Source organism: Bos grunniens, chromosome 8 (genome assembly GCF_055505025.1).
Source record: "Bos grunniens cultivar Pamir isolate PY7600 chromosome 8, Bosgru_T2T1.0, whole genome shotgun sequence".
Taxonomy (NCBI): domain Eukaryota; kingdom Metazoa; phylum Chordata; class Mammalia; order Artiodactyla; family Bovidae; genus Bos; species Bos grunniens.
In genome coordinates, this window is record NC_141172.1 from 60,291,540 (window position 1) to 60,313,575 (window position 22,036).

The 22,036-nt window shown below is 43.4% G+C and overlaps 1 protein-coding gene across 4 annotated transcripts in view; it reads left to right on the forward strand.

Moving 5' to 3' along the window:
• The window catches only part of FRMPD1 (FERM and PDZ domain containing 1), a 160,078-nt gene that overhangs the window by 30,205 nt on the left and 107,837 nt on the right, over window positions 1-22,036 (forward strand). Inside the window, exon 1 of one of the 4 annotated variants that reach the window (XM_086415939.1) lies at window positions 20,945-21,080. The exons of the other annotated variants lie outside the window; for them this stretch is intronic. The gene's annotated coding sequence lies outside the window, so the exon portion shown is untranslated. Of the gene's footprint in view, window positions 1-20,944; window positions 21,081-22,036 lie in introns of those variants that run through there. 4 annotated transcript variants of the gene reach the window in all.

Consider the following 22,036-nt stretch of genomic DNA (forward strand, 5'->3'; position numbering starts at 1 on the left):
GAGGGTGCTGATGTTGCAGCAGTCTCTGCAGAAGCTGGAGGCTCATGGGAGAGGAGCTCCCACACTTCTCAGGGTTTGCTGGACAGGCTGCCTTTGCTGATTTGGGTCCAGAATTGAAAGCTGCAGGGCAGTTTGGGAGCAATCTGAAAGTACTCACTGTATTCTATGAGGGTGTCACATCATGAGACAAGCAGAAACTTTCATCTGTTTTTCTGAAAATGGTGAGAAGCTAGATCCAACCATCCACCAACTGGTTCCTCCAGAGACTGCAGTCTGTGAAATATCTGATCCCAGACTGGGACTCAGCCCATGCTCGGTATACAAAGACAAACTTCCCATCAGTGACTCATAGAGTATCGGAGCTTGGAAGTAACCCCAGGGTTCATCTGGGTGCTCTCCAGATGAGAAAATGATGCATTGTTTCATCTGCAGTTGTTCTGGTATGCCAGCTGCTCTAACCAGTTATATAGACCAAATAGCCCATTCTTCGTAGAAGGCAATGGCACCCCACTCCAGTACTCTTGCCTGGAAAATCCCATGGATGGAGGAGCCTGGTAGGCTGCAGTCCATGGGGTCACGTAGAGTCGGTCACGACTGAGCAAATTCACTTTCAGTTTTCACTTTCATGCACTGGAGAAGGAAATAGCAACCCACTCCGGTGTTCTTGCCTGGAGAATCCCAGGGACAGGGGAGCCTAGTGGGCTGCCGTCTATGGGGTCACACAGAGTCGGACATGACTGAAGTGACTCAGCAGCAGCAGCAGCCCATTCTTTTCCCTTTTCCAGAGAATTGTTTCCCATGGAAAAGAAACTCATCACCTTGGCTGACGGAGATGTCCTCAAGATATCCAGAACCTATTTCAAGATCCAGGGCAAGTGAGGCTAAAATTAGAGATTGATCGAGGAATATAATGCAGCATTCCAACTCCCAGCCCAGGGCCAGGCATATGCCTCTTGCCTCCTAACTTGGTCTAACATGCATACAGTAAAATAGGAAGAATCCTTCCTTGCTTTTTTAGAACCATATAAAGCAATTATTTTGATCACTACAGAGAGCACTCAAAATCACTGCAGATGGTGACTGCAGCTATGAAATTAAAAGATGCTTATTCCTTGGAAGGAAAGTTATGACCAACCTAGATAGCATATTCAAAAGCAGAGACATTACTTTGCCAACAAAGGTCCGTCTAGTCAAGGCTATGGTTTTTCCTGTGGTCATGTATGGATGTGAGAGTTGGACTGTGAAGAAAGCTGAGTGCCGAAGAATTGATGCTTTTGAACTGTGGTGTTGGAGAAGACTCTTGAGTGTCCCTTGGACTGCAAGGAGATCCAACCAGTCCATTCTGAAGGAGATCAGCCCTGGGTGTTCTTTGGAAGGACTGATGCTAAAGCTGAAACTCCAGTACTTTGGCCACCTCATGCGAAGGGTTGACTCATTGGAAAAGACTCAGATGCTGGGAGGGATTGGGGGCAAGAGGAGAAGGGGATGACAGAGGATAAGATGGCTGGATGGCATCACTGACTTGATGCACATGAGTTTGAGTGAACTCCGGGAGTTGGTGATGGACAAGGAGGCCTGGCGTGCTGCAATTCATGGGGTCACAAAGAGTCGGACATGACTGAGCTACTGAACTGAACTGAACTGAACAGAGAGCACTCACTACTAAACATATGAATTCATTTTTCTGTAGCACTGATATTCCATACCAGGGTCTTTTTAGGCTCAATTAGTCTCATGGAAGGTAACGGAGGGCAATTGAAGTCCATATTTTTAAATATATGAGCAGTAATTTAGACACCTTTTGTTTGTTTCCCACTGCTGTTCCATGGGAGAAACAAGTGCTGGGTGAGGGTGCTTATATAAAAGCACAGTATTAATAATCAAAATGTTGCCTGATGAACTTAAGTTCTGACAGCAATAATATTAGGCAGGCACTTGATACAACTCTTCTGAAATATGAGCAATACTTAAATAGGACCCAAGACCACAAACTTAAACTAGTAACTATTGATTAAATATAGATAAATGCATGAAAAAGCATTTAAGGTGTGTGTCTGACCCTGCGACTCCATGGATGGTAGCCTACCGGGCTTCTCTGTCCATGGGATTCTCCAGGCAGGAATGCTAGAGTGGGTTGCCATTTCCTCCTGCAGGGGATCTTCCAGATCTGGGGATCAAACCCACATCTCCTGTGTCTCCTGCATAGGCAGGTGGATTCTTTACCACTAGCACCACCTGGGAAGCCTATGAAAACATATTTAAGCTTCACTTATAATCAAGTAAAGTGAAAGTCGCTCAATTGTGTCCGACTCTGCGACCCCATGAACTGTACAGTTCATGGAATTCTCTAGGCCAGAACACTGGAGTGGGTAGCCTTTCCCTTCTCCAGGGGATCTTCTCAACCCAGGGGTCGAATCCAGGCCTCCCACATTGCAGGTGGATTCTTTACCAGTTGAGCCACAAGGGAAACCCAATCAATGCAAATACACTTTTTCATTTCATAATCTACAAAATTATCACCTACTACACTGTGTGAAGAGCAGAGCCTGATTTGGGATAATGTTCTTTTCAAGAAATCCTGGGACCTGAGAGAGTCCAAAGATGGAGAATAGGATGAGGAAGAGCCTCTCATAAACAGTTTGGGGCTCTGGGGGAGCTTGACCAGGGAAGTGAAGACTCAGAGTGTCCAGATATCTCAAAAGAGACTAGTAGGAGAGGGGTAATGACTCTAATGACAGAATCTGAGTCAACAGGCAAGAACCCACAGAGAGGCAAGATTCAACTCATTAGAGACACTCCCCTATTTTTAAACATATGTTTGAGCATTTTTTGTTGATTAGGTCATAGTTGCCATCATAAAGCATTCATAAACTACAAAGGGACATACAATGAAAAGGAAGTTGTCTTCCCATGTCTGTATTTCAGTCACTCAGTCCCCGTTCCCAGGAATTTCTCATATTATTCTTCCATAAATAGTCTATGTATATATAAGCATACCATAAGCAGATGATACAGATTATTCTACATAGTCTTTGTTCATTCAAAACTAAGATTATTCTCTATCAGTCCATATAGTGCTACCAACTTATTTTTTCCTTATTTTTTTAATGAATGCATGCAACTTTTTGTATGACTGTATTATAGTTTATTAAGCCCTCCTCCGAGCATTTAGGATGTCTCCAATCTTTGGCCATTAAATAATACACTGCAATGAATATCTTTGTACATATGGAACACATGTGTAAATATACCTATAGAATTAGTTCCTAGAATTGGAATTCCTGAGTTAAAAGATTTTTTTCAATACTAAAACTTAAAAATATTTAATACCATTATACAGTTCAAAATTCATAAGATTCAAAGGGTATATGTAGACAGTTTAACTTTCATTTCTGTCCTCAGCCTTCTAGTTCTATTCCCTGAGTTAACCAGTGTTATCAGTTTCATATCTATTCTTAAAGAACCATTTCCTTCCTTTTTTATATACATATGGTACCACATTATTTTCATGGTTCTGTGCCTTGCTTTTAAAAAATTAATATATCATGAAAACCATTCTCAGTCAGTGGTACAAAAGAGTTTTGTTTTTTTTTTTTTTTACTGTTACACACTATTCCATTGAATGGATGTGCCATAACTCACCTATCCTCTAATGATGGACACTTAGGTTGTCTAAAATGTTTTGATGTACTTTAAAAATTTTTCATAGATATTGCCAAATTGTCCTTCACAGAAATTTTATGAATTTATACTTCCATCAGGGCTTCCCTGGTAGCTCAGCAATGAAGAATCTGCCTGCAATGCAGGAGACCCGAGTTTGATCCCTGGGTTGGAAAGATCCCTTGGAGGAGGGCATGGCAACCCACTTCAGTATTCTTGCCTGGAGAATCCCATGGACAGAGGAGCCTGGTGGCCTGCGGTCTATGGGGTCGCACAGAGTCAGACACGACTGAAGCGACCAAGCAGCGGCAGCAGCATGCTTCCACCGATAATATATGAGTTTGTTTCTCCACATTTCAACAACACAGTATATTATGAAAAATTTTGATCTTTGACACTATGATAGGTAATGCATGACATTTTGATGTTAACCTTTATTTGAATTTCCCTTATGAGTGAGGTTGAGTATTTCTATCACTGTTAGGGTCATTTATAATTGCTTTATCATAAATTATCTATTCCTATCTTTTGCTTATTTTACTACTGGGTTGTTGATCTTTTCATTATTGATTTTTAGAAAAAATATATAATAAGGATATCATCCCCATGTTTGGCACATGTATTACAGATATTTTTCCCAATTTTTCATTTATCTCTTGAGTATGCCTATGGGTTTCCCCTTCCCCTCTTATGCAAGATTTTTTATTTTTATGTAATAATATCTATTCATCTTCTGTTTAATGTTCACAATCTTTCCCATATTTTCTTCTAGTGCTTTGATGGTTTCATCATTTAAACATTTGATTCATTTGAATTTTATCTAGGAATAAAGAGTAAGATATAGGAAGCAAGATAGAGTTTCAGTTCTTTAGTTTTTTCAGATAGACATATATTTTATTTAAATTTTAGAGCTTTTTGTGTGTCAAGACCACATCTGATGCATCTTTCCATGCTCCATAATATCTCTCACTAATAATGCCTAGGACTTAATGAGCACTTACTCAGGCCAGGATGTCTGTACATTCTTGTGCTGAATGACTCCAGGACCCTTGCACTTCCCCAGGACACTACTTCCCCTCACCTAGCACACTCAAAGGCTCCCAGTCAATGACAATTGAATAAATGAATGCATTTGCATATACTAAGTTTGGGCCACATCTGATTCAGGTGAGCAATTCACAGAATCCAGTCACGTCAAGTCAATACTTCTGCATATCCAGCATGGTTTTGGGCTATTACACTGGACTACGCTTTAGCTCTGCTGCTTATCTCTGACCTCCAAGCAAATAGTTTAACTGTTGTGAGCTTCTGTTTTCCTTGTCTGTGAAATGGAATAACAATACATAGCTTAGAGGAGTACTGTGAGAGTCAAATGAGATACTCTTTGCATAAGGGGTCTGAAGGATATCAAGGTGGTGCACCTTAAGGGATTCTGGTTCAAGCGTGAGTAGTGCAGATGCCACTAACGACACGCCCCTATTATGCATCCTTTTCTGGTAGGACTGAAAGAAGAGGGGGAAGCTGAACAGAGCTGTGGGGAAGGCAGGGCTGTAAGTAGCTATTTCTGTTCCCCAAGTGTTTATTCTCTGAGCATAGACTCAAATTCCCTCTGGAGCCATACTAATGGTCACATTAGTATCAGTTGACAAAGTACCATATGCTTCTGAAATGTTCTCCCATTAAATTCCATGGGAAATAGCAGGAATTCATGGTCCATTATAGGAAATCTGCCATGACTTTAGCCTCTATTAAAACACACTCCTAGATCTCCTAGCTCTGGGGTGTCAGGCCGTGCCCCCAGCTACATGATGATGCATAAGACAGAAAATCTGTAAAGTCAGGTTATCCTGTCAATTCTAGGCTCATAAAGTCATGTTTTATTTTTGAAAAAAAAATAATGTTTTAATAAATATTATTATTATTTTGTGGATTATTTTGTGAATGCTCTTGCTGTTGGATTTCAAGCTAATTAGCATGTATAGCAGTCATTATTCAGAGTCCAGATTAGGAAAATATACCATATCTTCAGTGTCATTAACAAGTACGCAGTTTTTCATAATTCACCACCCTAAATTTAAAATACCTTCAGCATTCCTTTGGGCTTCCCCGGTGGCTCAGACAGTAAAGCGTCTGCCTGCCATGAGGGAGACCCTGGTTCGATTCCTGGTTGGGAAGATCCCGTGGAGAAGGAAATGGCAATCCACTCCAGCACTCCTGCCTGGAAAATCCCATGGACGGAGGAGCCTGACAGGCTACAGTCCATGGGGTCGCAAAGAATCAGACACGACTGAGTGACTTCACTTTCACTTTCAGCGTTCCTTTGCAAAAAGTATTGTCTCTTTTTGTATCAAAAAAATCTTCATCAAAAAAGAAAAAAGACAGACACAAGCTCCACAGCAAAGTATTCAGATCCGGGAGTTTCAATGTGCATAATAATAGCTGCCTTTATCAAATGTCTACAACACTCCTGATCATATGCTATGTACTTTGTTCTTATTATTTAATTTAGTCCTCACAACACCCTTCAAGGTCAGCATTATCTCCTTGCTATGATGAGAAAAACTGAAAGGTTACATTAGTTGTCCAAGGACACAAAACTCACAAGGGACAGAAGCTGGAATTCAGCCCATCTGACTCCAGCACACATCCTTCCCAGAACATCCCTGAGATTCAAAGCAGACTGAAGCACAATGTTGCAGTCCACAGTACATAGTAACAGAACGTGAATAAAGCCTTGTTTTTAAGAAAATCTAGATCACCCATCTCTCTCCCTGTCCTGGACTAAAAATGAAAGAGGGTGCCTCCAAGACTCTCCCCTGTGCCTGGAGCATGCACCCTTTCCAGATTTTAGGTTGCAAAGGAGTGTTTTAACTGAGAGCCTCACTGGTGGCTCAGATGGTAAAAACTCTGCCTGCAGTGCAGGAGACCCTCGTTTGATCCCTCGGTCAGGAAGATCCTCTGGAAAAGGACGTGGCAACCCACTCTAGTATTCTTGCCTGAAGAATTCCATGGACAGAGGAGCCTGGGAGGCTACAGTCCATGGGGTCACAAAGAGTTGGACACTACTGAGCAACTAACTGAAAAGTGTCCAGGCTAGCACTGCCCCTTCAGTCAGGTTTGCTCTGCCTTTACCTGTCTTCCACATTGGGCTGTTTAATAGGTTTTGCATTGAATAAAGGATTCCAGTCTCCCCTCAGCCAAAGAGAAAAAAGCTGATGTAGCACGATTCTTTCTTTTATAGATAAGGCACTAAGACCCAGAGCAGCTGTGACCAAAATTATCCAGAAAGGTAGGACAGATCCCTTTCTCTTTAAGGTTTTAATTGCTGAGTTCCTGCAGGAAAACTATTCGGGTGACAAAGATGATCATCATGGGAAATAGGTCCCAAGAGCTTTTCTAGTTTGTTGACTGAATAGAGAATGGTCACTGACCCAGATTTAAATTCTGTCTTCATTGCCTGCTAGCTGGATTTTGAGCAAGTTACTTAACCTTGCTGAATCTCTTCGTCTACAAAACAGACACCGTAATATCTGCTTATTAGAGCTTTGTGATTGATTAATATTCTATTTAAAACACCTTGCATATCATAGGTTTTCCTTCCGACCTTCAGAACCTTCTCATAGGCTGTTGTCTCTGCCAATGAGCTCTATCTTCCCTCTCCTTCCCCTGGTAGCTAACTTGTACTTATTTTTTAGATTGTTTCATTAAACTCCTTGGGTTTGAATCTAAGCTCTGCCACATACTAATTAAGTGACTTTGGAAAAGTTAGCTTTAATTTTCTCATCTACAAAATGAAGGTACTAATTAATAATATAAATCCTGTAGAATTATGTTAAAATGAGATAACATGAATTGCTTAGAACTGTGACTAACAAGTATTAGGTCTCGATAAATTTTAACAATTTTGTAGGGTCCACAGAATAATTTTGGAGGGTTCTCTTTCCTTCATAAATAAGCTATTCACATTGTCTAGAAGCTTATGACATTTATACTTTATTCTTGGAGTTCAGGTCATGCAAATTTACCAGGTCATGCAAAATCCATTCTGTCAATCTCTGTTAACTGGTGTATTTTAGACAACTTACTTCTAATGTAATTATTGAAATGTAAAGACTTAAGTCTGACATTCTATTATTTATTTCCTATTTATTCTCCATTTTCATTTATCTTTTCTTCTTTCTGCCTCCCTGTGAATTACTGGGCATTTGAAAATAATAATTTTATTTAGTTATTTCTTTATTTATTTTTGGCTATGCTGGGTCTTTGTTGCTGTGCAGGCTTTTTTTTTTTTCTCTAGTAGTGGGAAATGGGGATCACTCTCTGGTTGCAGTGCACTGGCTTCTCATTTCAGTGGCTTCTCTTGTTGTGGAGCACAGGCTCTAGAGCCTGTAGGCTTCAGTAGCTGTGGCACATGGGCTCAGTAGTTGCAGCTTCTGGGCTCTAGAACACAGGTTCTATAGTTGTGGTGCATGGGCTAGTAGCCCCATGGCATGTGGGATCCTCCGAGATCAGGGATTGAACCTGTGTCTCCTGCATTGGCAGGCAAATTCTTTACCACTGCGCCACCAAGGAGGCCCTACTTGGGCATTTTTAAGAATTTCAATTTGATTTATCTGCAGATTTTTTTTGAGTACAGTTTTGTATATATTTCAGTTGTTGATAAAGTATTAACATTAAACTATACATACCCAATATGTCAGCAGATTTGGAAAACTCAGCAGTGGCCACAGTACTAGAAAAGGTCAGTTTTCATTCCAATCCCAAAGAAAGGCAATGCCAAAGAATGCTCAAACTACCACACAATTGCACTTATCTCACATGCTAGTAAAGTAATGCTTAAAATTCTCCAAGCCAGACTTCAGCAATATGTGAACGGTGAACTTCCAGATGTTCAAGCTGGTTTTAGAAAAGGCAGAGGAACCAGAGATCAAATTGCCAACATCTGCTGGATCATAGAAAAAGCAAGAGAGTTAAAAAAAAAACATCTATTTCTGCTTTATTGACTATGCCAAAGCCTTTGACTGTGTGGATCACAACAAACGGTGGAAAATTTTTCGAGATGGGAATACCAGACCACCTGACCTGCCTCTAGAGAAACCTGTATGCAGGTCAGAAAGCAACAGTTAGAACTGGACATGGAACAACAGACTGGTTCCAAATAGGAAAAGGAGTACGTCAAGGCTGTATATTGTTACCCTGCTTATTTAACTTATATGCAGAGTACATCATGAGAAACGCTGGGCTGGAAGAGGCACAAGCTGGAATCAAGATTACTGGGAGAAATATCAATAACCTCAGATGTGCAGATGACACTACCCTTACAGCAGAAAGTGAAGAAGAACTAAAGAGTCTCTTGATGAAAGTGAAAGAGCAGAGTGAAAAAGTTGGCTTAAAACTCAACATTCAGAAAACTAAGATCATGGCATCCCATCCCATCACTTCATGGCAAATAAATGGGGAAACAGTGGAAACAGTGGCTGGCTTTATTTTTGGGGGCTCCAAAATCACTGCAGATGGTGATTGCAGCCATGAAATTAAAAGATGCTTACTCCTTGGAAGGAAAGTTATGACCAACCTAGACAGCATATTCAAAAGCAGAGACATTACTTTGGCAACAAAGGTCCATCTAGTCAAGGCTATGGTTTTTCCAGTGGTCATGTATGGATGTGAGAGTTGAACTATAAAGAAAGCCAAGCGCAGAAGAATTGATGCTTTTGAACTGTGGTGTTGGGGAAGACTCTTGAGAGTCCCTTGGACTATAAGGAGATCCAACCAATCCATCCTAAAGGAGATCAGTCCTGGGTGTTCATTGGAAGGACTGATGTTGAAGCTGAAACTCCAATACTTTGGCCGCCTGATGCGAAGAACTGACTCATTGGAAAAGACCCTGATGCTGGGAAAGATTGAGGGCAGGAGGAGAAGGGGACAACAGAGGATGAGATGATTGGATGGCATCACCGACTCAATGGACATGATTTTGGGTAAACTCTGGGAGTTTGTGATGGACAGGGAAGCCTGGCGTGCTGTGGTTCATGCGGTCGCAAACAGTCGGACACGACTGAGCGACTGAACTGAACTGAACTGATACATACCCAACTTGTCACAGTCTATTGGTGTTGACATTTTACCACTTCAAGTAAAATGTGCCTTTAGGTCCCTTTGTTTAGCCTCTCTCCCAATATGTGAAAGTGAAAGTCACTCATTTGTGTCCGACTCTGTGTGACTCCAGGCCAGAATACTGGAGTGGGTGGCAGTTCCCTTCTTAGGGGATCTTCCCAACCCAGGGATTGATCCCAAGTCTCCTGCACTGCAGGCAGATTCTTTACTAGCTGAGCCAACAGGGAAGCCTCCTCTTCCAATATAATTGTCTTAAATATTACCTCTATATATAATGAGGACATCTGGCAATATATTTTTTGCTCCCACAAATATAAGTCTAAAAACTTGAGGAAAGTAATAATCTATTATATTAACTAATATTTTAACTTTTTCTTTTATTCTTTCTTCATTGCTGATATTCCTAGTTTTCTTCTTTTATCATTTATTTTCTGTTTGAAGAATTTCCTATAGTCATTCTTTTAGGTGGATCTAATTGTTCACAAGTTATATTGGTTTTTCATCTTAGTTTTTCACCTTCATTCCCAAAGGATTTTTTTTTTAACTGAATACAGAATTCTGAGTTGACAGCTGTTTTCATTCAGCACTTGAAAAACATCACACCACTTCCTTCTAGTCTTCATGATTTCAAATGAGAATTCTGTTATCATTTGAATTGGTATTCCTCTCTAAGTCATTTCTCTCCACTATCAAGACTCTTTTTTTTGTCTTCAGTTTTTAGAAGTATAATTACAATGCCTGATAATTATTGAAATGTTAGGACTTAAGTCTGTCTGTGGATTTCTTTAAGTTTCTTTGAACTTATCCCTTCTGGAGTTTGTGCAACTTCTTTAATCTAAGCTTAAGCCTTTTGCCAATTTGGGGAATTCTCAGAGATTGTTTCTTTATTTTTTTAGTCCCTCCCTCTCCTTCTCTCTCTCTTCTTTCCTGGGACTATGATGATATGAATTTTAGTTTAACTTTGTTCTTTTATTTTCCCCCAAGGCTGTTTCATGCTGTTGTTCAACTTGGTTAAATTCTATTAATCTGCCCCAAGACCACTGAATTTTATCCTCTGTTATCCCTGCTTTGCTATTGAGCCTATCCAGTGAGTTTTTCACTCCTTTTATTTTCCAGTTATATATTATTTAGTTATTTTTTAATAACATCTATTTTTTTGCTGATAGTTTCTAAAGTTTCACTTGTTTCAGTAGAATTCAGAAGTGCTTGTTTAAGAATTTTTAGGATGGCTGCTTTAAAATCATTGTCAGATAATTCCAAAATCTGTAGTTTCTCCCTTTTGGCATCTGTTGATTGTCTTTTTCTCATTCAAGGTGAAATTTTTCTGATTGCGGTTTGATGCATGATTTTTAAAAATTGTACTTTGGACGTTTTAGGTATCATGTTCTAAATGCTGCATCTTATTTGCATCTTCTGCTTTAGCAAGCTGACACTGTGCTAGTGGGGAAAGGGAACACTGCCTCATTACCCACGGACAGGAGTGGAAGTCCAAGTTCCCCACTTAGCCTCTACTGACCAGAGGTGGGAGAATAGGAGTGTTGTGTGTGTTTTTTTTTGGGGGGGTGTTTGTCTGAAGTGGGTTGGTGTTATCACAAGAGCTTCTTCTTCTTCTTTTTCTTTTTTTTTTAATATTTATATATTTGGAAGTGCCAGGTCTTAGTTGTGGCATGGAGGATCTTCGAAGCAGCATGTGGGATCTTTAGCTGTGACACGTGGGATCTAGTTTCCTGACCAGGGATCGAACCTGGGCACCCCTGCATTGGGATCACAGAACCTTAGCTGCTGGGCCACTGGGGAAGTTCCAAAGCTTCTGTCTTGTTAGGCTGCTCTTTCCCACTCCTTTGACAATGAAGATCAGGCTTTCCTTGAGGCTCTTTTTGTCTGTCCCTACTGGCATTTCTTAGCTGTGGGCTTCTCTAGTACTCAGTCTGGGATGTATAGGAGGCAAAAAGAAAATCTAGGGAATTCATTGTCATGTTGTTCATTGAGTCCTGAGGTCCCTGGCTGGTCTGCTTTCTCTGTCATTCAGAGTTTTCTTATGTTTATTTTATACGTTAGGGGTTTAGGAGGAATAGGGAGAAATGTATCACCTCCATCTTGTCCAGAACTGGAATTCCTAGGTGTGTAATTTAAATTACTACTGTGTACCATTAATGAGTCTTTTCTACCTGAAAATTCCATTTTCTCAATTATAAAATTCCAATTTTCTGGAATTATAAATTATAAAATTCTCCTATTACTTCTTTGGCTGTTGCATTGTTCTTTTCTTATTTTTGCTCTATTTGGTACTGCTGTTATTTGCACGACTCCTAGATACTTCATCCACTTTTTTTTTTTTTAATATTTCCCTCACATTTCCATTTCTTTGTATTTTGGGATTGGTTCTGTGGGATTGTTCTCTCTTTTAATCTTTCAGACCATTAAATCAATTTTCAGTGGTGTTCATTCTATTCTTTGCTTCCACAATTGAAATGTTCAAATTTGAATTTTCTTTTACATCCCAAAACCATTTTTACTCATTCTTATTACTTTCCCCCCAATCTCTAAATCCTCTTAAAAATCTTATTTTCAAAGCTTATTTTGTCTTATTTTAAATCTGTCTGAATATGAGTCCTCTCTTTTAGTTATCTACCTTGGTCTTTCTCCTGTAAGTGATTGAGCTCCCTAACTCAGGTCTGTGAACTGGTACCTCCTGTCAGATCAGCAATGACATTAGATTAGAAATAAAGTCACAATAAATGTAATGCTCTTGAATCATCCCCAAACCTTCTCCCCTACTCCTGGTCCATGGAAAAACTGTCTTCCACAAATCAATCCCTGGTTCCAAAAAGGCCGAGGTCTGCTGCCTTAACTGATCTCTGATCTGCCCTGGCTACTCATACCAGCTCCTGGGCAGGTCAGGCTCTTGTGGCCTCTTGGGTATCAACAGCTGAACAGTTGTGAAAAGGAAGAAAGATTGCTATTTCTCCAGTGACCTGGTGGTGAACAAGGCTGGTCGGCTGGCCCACCAGGCTAAGGTGATGTGGGAGAGGTTCTTGGAATCTTTAGAACTCCCAGGATGAACGGGGAAGGATGGGGCTTCTGTTAATGTGTAAGTTGTTTTCCATACAGGGTACCTAGTTGAGAGAATATTAGGAGCTAAAATCCACTTGTTGAGCTGTTTTTGGAGCTACAGCTGCCTGAAAGAAGGAAACATTACTTCCTCATTTGCACAAAAGCATCTGAATGTGATGCCTTTTTGTAACCCACATGAAGATGCTGTATAAGCTAGTAGTGGCCCTGGGAGGGGTAGTTTGACTTACTTGTGACATTCCCCTCTAGGGAAGCAAGCCCCAATAGAATTCACTCAGCACTCTGTGCAGGAAGTGGGCAAAGACAGTTCTTTCTCACTGCTAAGGGGTCCCATTCAGTTGGGCCCAGCTGGGTAGCTTTAAAATTGGAAGCCTTTGCTGCACATGTGCCAGTGAAGCAAGCACTTCCCAGGCTTCTGGGCCTTGGTCCTCCCTGCAGTTTTAAAAAGTGTGGCGGAGGCACCATCCTTCTCCAGTCCTGCACTGGCTCAGTCTCCCAGGGATGTGTGAGGTTTGCTTTAGGCCCCAGATCTAGGCCCTAACATCCTACCCTCTATTCAACATATGTCTCACAGTTTGAGTCACTTCTGCAGAGAGCTGGTTGAGAGAGACAGTGTCAGCTGTAGGGTGCAAGCCCCCATCTTTAGAGAATTCCCTTGGATAGTCATCCTAAAATTATTTAGGAAATTTTCCCATACTGCACTTCTATTGCAGTCATCTCCGTGTCCCACCCCCACCCCAGATAGAGATATATTACCTAGAAAAACCTGAACTCAAATCCCATTTACCAGATCTGTGACTTCATACACATCATTTGACTTCTCTAAGTTTGTCTTAGTTTCTTTGTCTGTAATAGGAGGGTCATAATGTTTGTCTTCTATAATTTAAGGAGCTATTGAAAGAATAAAATGAGACGACTGCTCTGTCTAATGCTTTATTAAACTGTAAAGTACAATGAAAAGGTAAAGGAGATGAGAAACGGGTGATGGTGACATCCGTCCCTGGGGCCGCAGGAAGCAGGGCAGTGGTGTGAAGCCATAGTCTCCCAGGAGAATCAGAGCAGGATCAAACCTGGGGGAATTGCAGCAGTCAGGATTGGCAAGACCAGAGTAGGGCCACCCCAGACACTGGCCACAACCTCAAGGACATGCCTTCTTCTTAGGAGCTGACCTTCCAAAAGCTGAAGCAGCAGAGGAAAAGAGAATTTTTAAAAGATTAAAAAGGAAAGGGTAAAGATGCTAAAACCACTCATATATTTTCAAAGCTGTCCCTCAGAACACTGAAAAATTTATCATCTAAAGAATGAGATAAAAATATCTGACAGGAGATATAAAGATCTTGAATATATAGTTTTTAATTGTGATAACCATTCCCTATGCAAATATCCCATCCTTTTTCTGTTTCCAACCAAGTCATTAAGTCTATCAAATTACAACAGATTAGAACACCAGTTTTATCAAGGATCAGAAAATAGGATTAGGAACAAGAAAATAAATTTAAGCGGGCAAGCCTTATATGAGAGCTAAGGTTTTCCACACTCCCTGACCCTTCCCCAAGAAGGGAAAATAGATCATCTTTGGGAGAATGACTATGATAGGTGATCATGTAAGGTTTGGAAAGTACTGGGAGACTGATCTCTCTTTGCTAACACACAATGGACGTTCTAGCCTAACTTTCTATTCTAGATATTTTACAATGAACTGGACAATTCATTTTTAAGACATGAGCAGTGAATGTCTGCCTCTGTGTCCTAGAATTTTGGAAGCAAGAACATGTTGTTTTTATGCCATTGTTTTTCTTTGTAAGGCAAGAATTTACTTGTCCTCAAGAGGTAATATAATCCACATGATAAGCACCCGGTTTCTTCTGCAGACAACAGCAGAACCTCTCTTTCAACTTAATAATATTTAACTTCCTTAAACTCAGAGGATCATTTGGTTTAGGACTCAAGAGACATTGTTTGTCAGAAGGTATCATTCCCTCCTTTTACAGAAGAGCCCAAAGAGGTAGTGTGACTTTCCTATAGCCATGTGGCAAGTTTAAGTACAGAACTAGGTTCTAGACCTGCAGGGCACAGCTTTTCTATAAGCAGCTGACCACAAATGCTGGTATGGATGTTCCTAGTGGTCCTGCTGCAGTATTCCAACTGTCCATGAGTCTTGGCTCAGCAAAATCTCAGTGACACTATCTTCATTATAGTTCACTGTTAACTAGAGCTTGAATATTAAAAACATGTCACCAGTTTATGTAGTGTAATAATACTGTCTTAACCAAACCATTCCATTACCTGACCAGTCTGGATTTATGTTTGAATCACTACACTTCAAAAGGCATGAGTTGCTAGGAGGGCACTCAACAATGCTGAATGAATGACCACTTAGAGGCTCATTAAGGAACTACGTCATTTTAGATCTAAAAGAGACCTTGCAGGTCCTTATGTCTACTCCTCCTTTCTTCTGCAGCCTGAGGAGTGAGGGCATTTGAGCAAGTGGCAGAACAGAGCTAGAACTCCCCAACTTTTCTCTATTTCCCAGACCAGCTTTCTTTTCTCCACCTGCACTGCTTTTCATTAATTTGATACAAAGACATTAAAATAGCCAGTTTACTTGTCTGGTATATAAAAGTAGTGTTTCTAACATCTCATTTTAAAATGCTACTCCATACAAAATGACAGGGTCAGGTTGTTTTTTTCTTAATCCTGTGGAATTTGATCATTCTGATGAAGAGCAGAAACTCATCCTATATCACAGCAGACAGTAAAGCTGAAACTTGAAGCCGTAAATGATTCTATTTTGGGAACAAGAGATATAAAGTCAGGAAGAGTTAGGCATTCTAAGAAGGAAATTATATAGGAAAGCTTACTATTAAGTCAGCTCTCCAAAGTATTTGAATGAAAAGGAGATTAATACAGATAAGGGGAAGGTATGGGCTCTTAACAGATGACAAACGGCACATTCATGCCACAGAGAAAGCAAACTTTTAGCTGAAATGGTACTTATGGGAAGTAAATTCAAACCTTAGATGCTTTAGTCAGGAAGTCTCATTAGGATGCTACATAGCTCCTTATTATGGGTTATTACATAGTGTCACTAAAAAAAGAAAAGACATCTGAGAGGGACAAGACACGACCAAATAGCAATTTGAGAAATTTCAGTCTTGCCATGAAAGTGAAAGTGAAAGTTGCTCAGTGGTGTCCAACTCTTTGCAACCCCATGGACTATACTCCAGGCCAGAATCCTGGAGTGGGTAGCCTTTCCTTTCTCCAGGGGATCTTCCCAACCCAGGGATCAAACCCAGGTCTCCCACATTGCAGGCAGATTCTTTACCAACTGAGCTATCAGGGAAGCCTTGCCTTGCCATAGCTTGCTCTATAATAATATTGGATCATTAAATGTTATCCTCTCACCAAAAATGACCTCAGAATGACAGAGATTAAACAGAGCTATCATTGTTGAAATGACAGCTGTTAGGGTAAAACTCTTCTGAGAATCTAGTATGTATTTTATTCACTGATTTATTCATTCATTCAACAAATATTTATGGAGTTCTAGGAAGACAAATGCTTCCCTGGTGGCTCAGTTGGTAACGAATCCACCTGCAATGCAGGCGACCCGGGTTCAATCCTTGGGTTGGGAAGATCCCCTGGATAAGGGAATGGCAACCCACTCCAATGTCCTTGCCTGGAGAATTGCGTGGACAGAGGAGCCCGGGGGGCTACAGTTCATGAGGTCACAGAGTCAGACACAACTGAGCAACTAAATCACCACCAACCACCATCAGGAAGACAAAAAGAAGATAGTGTCTTTTTCTAGGAGGTCTCAAGAAGACAGACATGTAAGTAAACCATTATGGTGAGGTATGCCTGGTACTTTATTTGAAGAATAAACCATGCACTTTTTGATGTTCATTCAGCAAGTGTGTCCAACTCTTCACAACCCCATAGACTGAAGCATGCCAGCTTTCCCTGTCCCTTACCATCTCCCAGGGTTTGCCCAAGTTCATGTCCATTGAATCAGTGATGCCATCCAGCCATCTCATCCTCTGTCACCCTCTTCTCCTTTTGCCCTCAATCTTCCCCAGCATCAGGGTCTTTTCCAGAGTCAGCTGTTTGCATCAGGTGGCCAAAGTATTGGAGCTTCAGCTTCAGCATCAGTCCTTCCAAGAAGTATTCAGGGTTGACTTCCTTTAGGATTGACTAGCTTGATCTCTTTGTAGTCCAAGGGACTCTCAAAAGTCTTCTCCAACACCATAGTTCAAAAGCTTCAATTCTTTGACACTCAGCCTTCTTTATGGTCCAACTCTCACATCTGTACATGACTACTGGAAAGACCATAACCTTGACTATACAGACCTTTGTTGGCAAAGTGATGTCTTTGCTCTTTAACACACTGTGTAGGTTTGTCATAGCTTTTCTGCCAAGGAGCAAACCAAGCACAGCCCAGGCACAAACAAGGGACTGGGGGGACCTCAGAGGAGAGAAGATGTTTTTGACCAGGATTTAAAGGCGGAAGAAAGTTTGGAGGGCTGTGGTAAACCCGGGGAAGTAGGGAAGCCTCCCCAGTGAGGCAGTAGCTTATGCAAAGTATTTCGCAGTATGGGATGTAGAATCCTGGGTGAATCCCAGTGCAGCTACTTTAAAACTGTGGAATCATAGGTAAGTGATGTTCCTTCTTGGAGCCTCAGTTTCCTTCACTGTAAAAGGAGTGGAGCATAGTAATCCTCACTGTGTATTCTGATTATAAGCATGACTAACAGTGCTAGCTACTGTTTCATCTCTAATAGCTCTTTTAGAACATGCCTAGGTTGCAGGTATTCTTATTAAGTTCCCCCCTGCAGAGGAAGAAACCTAGAACTGAGAGCTTATGGAATTTCGCCTACATGACACAGGATAACACGTGACTTCTTTGGGATTTGAACTCAGGCGGTTGGGCTTGAGACTGTCGGTTTTAGCACTGGGTTCTATACCTTTTATTACATGAGATATTGTGTGTAAAGCACTCAACCCAGTGTCTGACATAGAGTAATAAATTAATAAATTATAGCTGCTTTTACTATTGTAAAATATGATTGCCCTAGGAACATGAGGTCTTTGGTGTGCAGGTACAGGGTGAGGTGGGGATGGGACTGCAGCAGTAATGGGTTGGATCACTGGGGACTTCATGCCATGCTAAGGAGTTAGAGCTTTATCACCAGGCCAAGAAGGGAAAATGGCAGTATCTTCAGCAGGAGAGTTACATCAGATTTATGGTTTAGAAAGGTCACTGGCAGCATATGGCAGCACTTGGTGAAGCTGTGCTTCACTAAGAAATGATGAGGCTCCAACTAAGGCAAGGGCAGCAGGATAAAGAGATGATGTGTATGAGAGATGTTATGGAGACGGAGTTAACTGGACTTAGTGACCAGTAGGATATGAGGGCCAGGAAGGTGGAAGAGTCTAGAATGTTCCTTTGGTTTCTGGCTTAAGTCCCACCACCAGTTGAGATATGGAAGCAATGCAGTAGGGGAAAGATGTGAATTTGGTTTTGGCTCTGTTGAGATTTGGGGACCTGAGGGGCATTCAGGAGTTGCAGCAGCCAGTGGTGTCTCTGGGTGTGGAGCACAGAAGATCTCAGTTGAAGATTAGAATTGCAGTGGATGGAACTTCTCAGTGAGGGTGAAGAGAGACTAGGGACCAAGAGGGGACACAAGCAACCTTGGTATTTAAGCAACAGGCACACCAGGAAGGCTGAAAGGGTATGAAGGATCAGAATGGCAGTGGGAACCCAGGGTTTAAAGGTGAAATTGTTTATACAGATATACATAAAGCACCTGAAGATGCAGACACTTCTGGTATGGGCAGCTAGGACACTGAGAGGAACAGGACAAAATTCCATGGGCAAAATTTGTACTCACTGGACAAGAAGTTTGAGTTTTATTTTCTTTCTTGACAAGTGACCTCTTCTTTCTTTAATCTACATTAGGGAGAGTAATTTGGTTATTTTTATCTATAACACATAATGTTAAAGCTTAAACTTTAGAGATAATTGTAGATTCACACTCAGTTATAAGTAACAATATGGAGAGGTACAAATTTAACTTTTTAGCAGCTGACTTTATTTCCACCATGGCTTCAAAATTTTCCATTTTTGTCCACTTTCCCTAATGGTGCTGATGGTGGGGGAAGAACTCTGTACATTCTAACTAGTGTGGAGATGGGCCAGGGAAGGAGGCCTCAAGGAGTGAAGGGCTAACTTCACTCCTGGGGCACTAAGAGAAAAGGGAGTTTTTGGTGGAGGTACCTAGGACACATTTTAAAGATGGAGCCTCTCAGGAGAGAGTTTTTGGATAGAAGCCTGGATTTGGGAATGAACCATGAGATGGGGTAGGTGCTGAAAAGCCTTTCTTCATCCAGGCCAGGTGGGTTCCAGGTCCAGCTACTGCAATGCAGCTGGGTGTTTTTGGGTATGTGTGTGGTGGGGGTGAAGGACACACTTTCAAATTTATATTTGTGCTCCATTCCACCACCAAAATAATCTAACATGCCAAACTGATGTCCCTTCTAACATGCCAACCTAACACACCACTTCTAACATGCCCCTTCCCTACTCAAAACTCCCAGCATGGTCCCTGCTGACTTTGCTGCTTCAGCCCTGGACTCCTGCCCTTCCCCACTGTGCTTTCTCTAACCCTGGGGTCTTTGTTTCTATAGTCTATGTCTGGAAGGCTTGCTCCACACTGGTACCTTTCACTGGCAACCCCCTTGGCCTTTCAGGTTTCTTTTTGGAGGGCATCTTCTCCAGGAGGCGATCTTTCTTCAGCCAGTGCAGGCTGCCATGCCTCCTTGGCCCCCGAGGATCACACTATGGTTACAGAAACTGCACTGTATTAGCAGTCTGCCAGGCAGTACATTCTGTGAGAGTAGCTGTGTTTTATTCGAGGCTGAATCTCCGGTGTCTAACAACAATACAGGGACCTAGTAGGTGTTGAGTAGGTATTTCCGCAAGAAAGAGTTCTGAGTATCCATCCTGCAAATGGGTAGGATGGAAAGAGAAGCGATAGGACTGGAGCCAGTGGAGTGGGTGGGTGGCCAGGGAGTCAGAAGAGGGCTGAATGCAGAGTCCTGAGGGCACCCCAACATTTTAGGGCTTTGGGTTTTGAGGAGCCCTCAGGAGAAGGCGATGGCACCCCACTCCAGTACTCTTGCCTGGAAAATCCCATGGACGAGGAGCCTGGTAGGCTACAGTCCATGGGGTCGTGAAGGGTCGGACACGACTGAGCAACTTCACTTTCACTTTTCCTTTCATGCACTGGAGGAAATGGCAACCCACTCCAGTGTGCTTGCCTGGAGAATCCCAGGGACGGGGGAACCTAGTGGGTTGCCGTCTATGGGGTCGCACAGAGTCGGACACGACTGAAGCGACTTAGAAGCAGCAGCAGCAGCAGCAGCAGCAAGAAGACTAGGAAGGAGTGGCTAGAGAGATCAGAGGAACCAGCATCCCAGAGACCAAGGAGTTTGCAGAGGCAAGGGAGGTGGTCCATAGTGCCAAGGTGGACCCACCCCTTCTACCTCTCCTCAGCGCGAGGGCGTGTGTGTGTGTGTGTGTGCGCGCGCGAGCGCGCTCGCGTGTCTGTGGTGGTGGTGTGGGGGACAGTCGGGATCATCTGTGTCCCTAGAGTCCCGTGTAGCTGGAGCTCTCTTCAAAAGGCCTTGGAGTAAGAGAGCCTGGGGAAGGGAGGAGTGAGAAGGAAATTGTGACTCTTCTGGGTTCTAGTTCTGGCTGTACCGCCGCCGGTCCGGGTGAGCCTGGGAGTCCCTTTCTCTCCCGGCCTCAGTCTCCCAGTGGATACCCGGCGGACGCTGCGCGCCCAGGCAGGAGCTGGCCAAGGCCGGCGGAGGCAGGGCCCGGGTGGGAGCGGGACCGCCCACTGCGGCGGGCCGGGACCTCCGGGGCCCGCGGAGGCGGCGCGCAGGGCTCCTCCCCCGGGGCGGGGGTCGCGGCGCCGGCAGCTGGCAGCCCCGCAGCTGCAGCCTCAGCACCTGCCGCGGCCAGACGGCGCGGGCGGGCGCGGCCCGGCCGTGCGCCCCCCTCCTCGGGCTGCAGCCGCGGCGCGGGAGGCGGAGCCCGAGCCGATCCCGAGCCGAGCCGCTGGCCGAGCCTTGCCCGCGTCCGTGCCGCCGCCGGGCGGGGCCGCCCCTAGCCGAGAGCGTCAGCCCGCCAGGTCCGCGTCCGCGCGGGCGGCGCTTCCTTGCAGGTAAGGGCGAGGTCCCGGCGCCGCAAAGTTTTGGGGGGGACTGCAGGTCCCTACGCCCCGGGCCTGCGCCTCCGGGAGCTACAGACTGCCTGCCCCCGCAGCTTCCTCCGCGCCGCCCTCCGCCGTGCGCTCCGCTTGCACCACCGGCCCCTGGTGACCCGCGCCCGCCTCCAGTCCTAGAGCCCCCACTCCTGGCGGGGGGCGCGCGTCCCGGTCTCGCTCAGGGCCTGCGGTCGTTAAATCTTAACACAGTATCAATGTATTGCTTAAGTTTTCGAGATCTGCATGGCATAGTGCAAAAGAGCGGCAAACCGGGCGACCTGAGTTCAAGTGCGCCCACGGCCAGCGGCCAACTTTCTGAGTGACCGCAGACCAACTCGCCCTACCCCGTCGCTACGGCCACACCTGGACCGGGAGGGGTTTGCCAGGGGCGATCACCTGAAGCGTCCTGCCTTATTGCCACTTAGTGAGTCGCGGGGCACCCCTGAGTGTCTCAGTTCCACAGCTCCTTGGGGGTGTAGAGAAATGTTGGGACCTTACAGAAGTCAATCTCAGGGGTCAAGTTGCTAACCTGCAGCAGCTCTGGCTGAGCTTTAGGAGGAGTGTTGAGTCAGCCTTTGGAAATAGCGGATGCTCTCAGGGCGGGGAGCCAGGGGGCCCCTGGCTTCTGGTGGCTGCTCTGCCATTCACTGACTATGTGACCTTGGGCAAGTACCCCCTACCAGTTTTGCCACCCATAAAAAGGTGGGGGCGGGTGTTGAGTTCACTAGCTGATCGTTGAGATCCTTCGGCTATAAACCTGATGAAGTGAAATCTCCTGGTCTCTGTATTTGGGGAGGGACTATTTCACCAGGAATCCACACAGCACTTGCAAATAGGCGTTTAGGAAATAAAGGAGACATTGGCAGTTTGTTTCGATTCCTGAAATAGACATGGTAAGGATTGGTGAATGCTCA